Source organism: Penaeus monodon, unplaced genomic scaffold, assembly GCF_015228065.2.
Source record: "Penaeus monodon isolate SGIC_2016 unplaced genomic scaffold, NSTDA_Pmon_1 PmonScaffold_22923, whole genome shotgun sequence".
Classification (NCBI taxonomy): domain Eukaryota; kingdom Metazoa; phylum Arthropoda; class Malacostraca; order Decapoda; family Penaeidae; genus Penaeus; species Penaeus monodon.
The window spans coordinates 1-4730 of NW_023652948.1; the positions used below are offsets into that span (position 1 = coordinate 1).

Here is a 4730-nt window from a genome sequence, read left to right on the forward strand (position 1 = left end):
TAACTTTGGCTATATGAATGCTTGTTTTAGCCGAGGTTCCCGTGCTGGCAAACCTGTTGGCTGAAGTCTTTCTTTTATTTTCACCCTGCGGCTTAGAACACAAGAGTTTCGTATTTAAAAGGTCTCCGGTTTTCAGATCTATTTAGCCTGTGTATATGGAAATCCGAAAAAAAAAAACATTATTGTTAAAAGGAGGGAAAGGGCAAACTAAAAAAAGAAAAAAAATCGGAAATCGCTGTCATGTGCAATCGATGAGTCATCAGTCCGTGAAAAGGGGAAATCCAACAGAAGGAATGTTTTTTATTTGCAATTAAATCTCATAAGTCCTCGGATAATTATGTAAGCAGATACATTTGCCGACAAATAAAGAATATGTATATATACATACATTGCGAAATACAGGGTTTTTCTACACGGGCTGGTAGACATACGAGTGCCACGTGAGAGAAGAAACCACATGTTCAGGCACTGCCCAGTGATCATCGCATCTGAATTGAAATTTTAAAGTTAGAGTTAGATATCAAAAGAAATGAAATTCGGAAACTGTGGTTGATAGAAGTGACAAACTTACCTTGTACCAGAGACAAAATGCGTTTTACGTTCCAAAAACGCACAACACAAGAAATCCGACAAGGACGCACTAAAACGCGTGATTGTCAGCTTGGGGCCTTACCGAAACGCACAAAACATTGGAAAAACTAAGCACATAACACCTCCCTCGGGCGAGAAGGACTACACCAGGGTTCTTCTAAGTACGGATCACAAACGTCTGTTCAAGTGGGGTCGCTACATAAAATAACGATAATAATAATAATAATAATAATAATAATAAAAATAATAATAATTATTACTATATATTATATATTAATATATATTATATATATATTATTAATATATATATATATATATATATATAAAATATATATATTATAAAATATATATATATATCACCGGCGTAAAAATTTACCAAAGAGCTATACCGCTAAAGGACGATGTTACATCGATAAGAGGATTGGTTTTCCAAAGAGGGAAGTAGAGAAATCCAACAATAAACGCTGATTGGCATTTACCTTGAACACGACTCCTGTCAGTAAAAAAGGGGAAAAAAAAGTCCTGTGCAAGTCCTAATCACTCTCAGGGGAAAAGGATTGGAGTTGATTGGTCGAGGCCTTCGATAACATCACCTTGAAGTTAAGGCCATTTATTCTCACCCAGCAGAACACCATCTGTTGTCAGACTCTTGGAAACTGTAAATCTTGTATTATTTAACATTGTATTTAATACAATAACACCACATATTATATAGGGTTTAAAACAAAAACAGAAGGGTTAAATCTATAAAAAAATGTGTACTAAACCACACTTAGGAGTAAAGACAATTTTGATGCAATAAGTATGATAAAAATAGCATTAGCCAAGAACTAACACCGGAAAAAATATCCGGCTCTGTAATCATTGTTTACGAAAGCAGAATCTCTAACAACGCCCCTCTCTTGAATCCTAAGTGAATCTCTTGAATCCCAATCTAAGGGTTTTATGACGAAATAAGGCGTAGCATCGAGGCAAGAATCAATAAATACCAATTTGATATCCAGCATCACAGGCCCCACCAGTGGCATCATGATTATTGATGATGCTAGGCACTGACACGAACAACACACAAACAAATAGAAAGAAAGGCCATCATATATTGCTTACGTTGAGGATAATCTTTAAAAATCGGGAAAGGTCACAATAGCAGGGTAACTCTTACCATTTTAGTGTTGCGTGTTGCAAATGCTGTTTAATTTGTTTTCTTGAAGGAAATATTGCAAACGTAATTTCCCGACAGTATATTATAGTATATGTAGATTTTCATTCTTATCAAGTTTTTACTCATATAGTAAAATAATCTGGATTACTATTATGGCATTAACTATAAATATTGTGATGAAACACATGCAGGTCAAAATCCTTTTAGATATATGACATGAACTTGACATGTACATTACTACGCATACTACATAAAATATATTCAAAGCCTGCCAAGGTCACTATTCTTTTAATCAACATGAACTAAAAAGGTGCATTCATAGCAAAAAATATATTAAATCTTATGAGTCGTGCTTTCCTTGCAATTCAGACGAAAGAACAGAACACGACTCAGCTATTTATGTTTTAGATTACTAAAATAACTTAGCATCACGTATATTGAAACAGGATTAATGATATTAATAATCACTAAAAATGAGAATTCATGAGACACAAGATTCAAACAATTTAGTACTAGCCAATCTCACTTTAGACGCATTTATTGTGGTTTCACCTTACTCTATTTAGTGAGAGTCTAGAACAACTTATTTTCTATTATTAATTGTGTAGTTCAATAACAAAATATTAATTTGAATAGTATTACTTCTGTTGTTGACATATGGTATCGTCATCAAATTCCGAATTTACTGAACACCCCAAGGTATCTTATTATAAATCTAAGTTTGATGGTTGTTCCAGTCTATCAATAGTTATATATTATGTAGCATTCATTGAGACATTTCCTTATTATACATTTTGAACTAATTCTTCCACAGATTTTCAAGTTTATGAGATATCTAATTATTCATTTGATTTATATTCCAATTCTGACTCTTCCGTTTAGATACTGCAGTATATACAAAGTGCTTGTTATTTACCTTTGGACATCTTCCTAGAAAAGATTAGAATTAAAACAGATATCACGGTGGTTATAAAGCGGTTATCAGCGGCACACCTGCGAATATACTGTTTTGTGCGTATTTTGTGATGACTGTGTGGGTTCGTATTTTTACCATATATGAATATAATACATATAATATATATAATATATATATATCTATATATTAATATATATATTATATATAGAATATATATATATAATATATATATATATATTATAAATATTTATATGTATGTATATATACACACACACACGCACACACACACACACCACACACAACACACACAACACACACACCACATCACACACACACACACACACACCACACACACACACACATGTATATATTTTATATATATATAAATATATATATAACAATAAAATATTATATATATTTTAAAATATTTTAATAAATATATATATTATTTTAATATACATAAATTAATATATATATATATATTATCTATAATATATATATATATATATATACTAACCCAAATATATAGAAATCATGCCGCAGAAATTCCCCTAATACCCACAATCTTGGGCCCAAAGCAGGGAAAGGGCACGAATGGTACCAGGGAAATTACAAGGGAAAATTACGAATAATACACAGATAACAGCCCTGAAAAACAAGAATTCACCAATATGTACGGCAGGAGAGAGCGTCGGACAGACTCGGCGAAGGGCGTCCCCACCATATCGGGCGTGCGTCTTCCCTGCCGGGGATTCTATATCTTCCATTGCGGGGTTGGGATGGTATCCCCAGAAGGGAGGTTGCCGGGGCACAGCCCCTGCGTTGGGCGCTATAGTGTATATTTTTCAGTTTCAAACCCCGTAATTTCCCTTTCATGCCCGTATCTGTTATCGGTGCTAGGATTTTTCCGCGATTTATTTTCGATATATTTGCAGAGTAGAGAGTGAGAGGAATCCAATTATACCAAAAATCGTCGCGATGGTGATTCGAATATATTCCCAAAAATTTTTATATATACAAAATTATATATATATATAATATTATATATATTTTAATATATATATATATATATATATACACACACACAGACACTAAAATCACACACACACACACACTCTCTCTCTCTCTCTCTCTAACAAAACACCACACACACACACACACACACACTCCTTTTCCCTCCCCTCTCTAAACACACACACACAACCACACAACACACACACACACCACACCACACACAATATATATATATATATATATATAATATATTTTATATATATATATATATATATAATATATAAATATATATATATATATATAATATATATATATATATATAATATATATGTGTGTGTGTGTGTGTGTGTGTGTGTGGTGGGGGCATACATACATACATACATACATATATATAAATAAATAAAATATATATATATATATATATATATATATATGTGTGTGTGTGTGTGTGTGTTTTGTGTGTGTGTGTGTGTGTGTGTGTGGTGCGCGCGCACACACACACACACCACACCCCACACACACACACACACACACAACACACACACACACACAACAACACACACAACACACACTGTAATGATAAAGGGGACGTGTAATCCCAGCGCCGATGACACTAGTGTAAAGATGTGTTGGACGTGTGGTGACGCGAGACGGGGACGTGTCTCCAGGGTGGTACTCGGGTTCTCTGGGGGTTTGTTCTTGAAGGTGTGTAAAGTTTAAAGTTATCGCTGGTTTCCCAACTTTTTTTCTGCGAGAGTATGGTAACTGGCTTACAAAGGATGGGGCCAAGCAGTGACGCCCTGGGGCGGCGTCCAGCCTGCCCACAATCTGCAAGCGATCTGTCTTAACTGCTCAGAAATTCTATGAACAATATCTTTTGAACATATCGTAATGAAAAACATGAAAGAATTTGAATGAACAAAAATTCCGATACATATGGTCACATGGTGGTTTCGTGGTGAAGGAAAAAAGGGTACCTTATACAGTTGTGTGTACGAAGAGAGTTTATGGTGTTTACAAGACTAAAATGGTTAGTGATAAGGAGAC

The 4730-nt window shown here is 34.1% G+C and overlaps 1 pseudogene; it reads right to left on the minus strand.

Annotated features, from left to right (window-relative positions):
* Positions 1 to 4087: 4087 nt before the first annotated feature.
* On the minus strand, positions 4088 to 4254 carry LOC119570193 (annotated as a pseudogene).
* Positions 4255 to 4730: the final 476 nt, after the last annotated feature.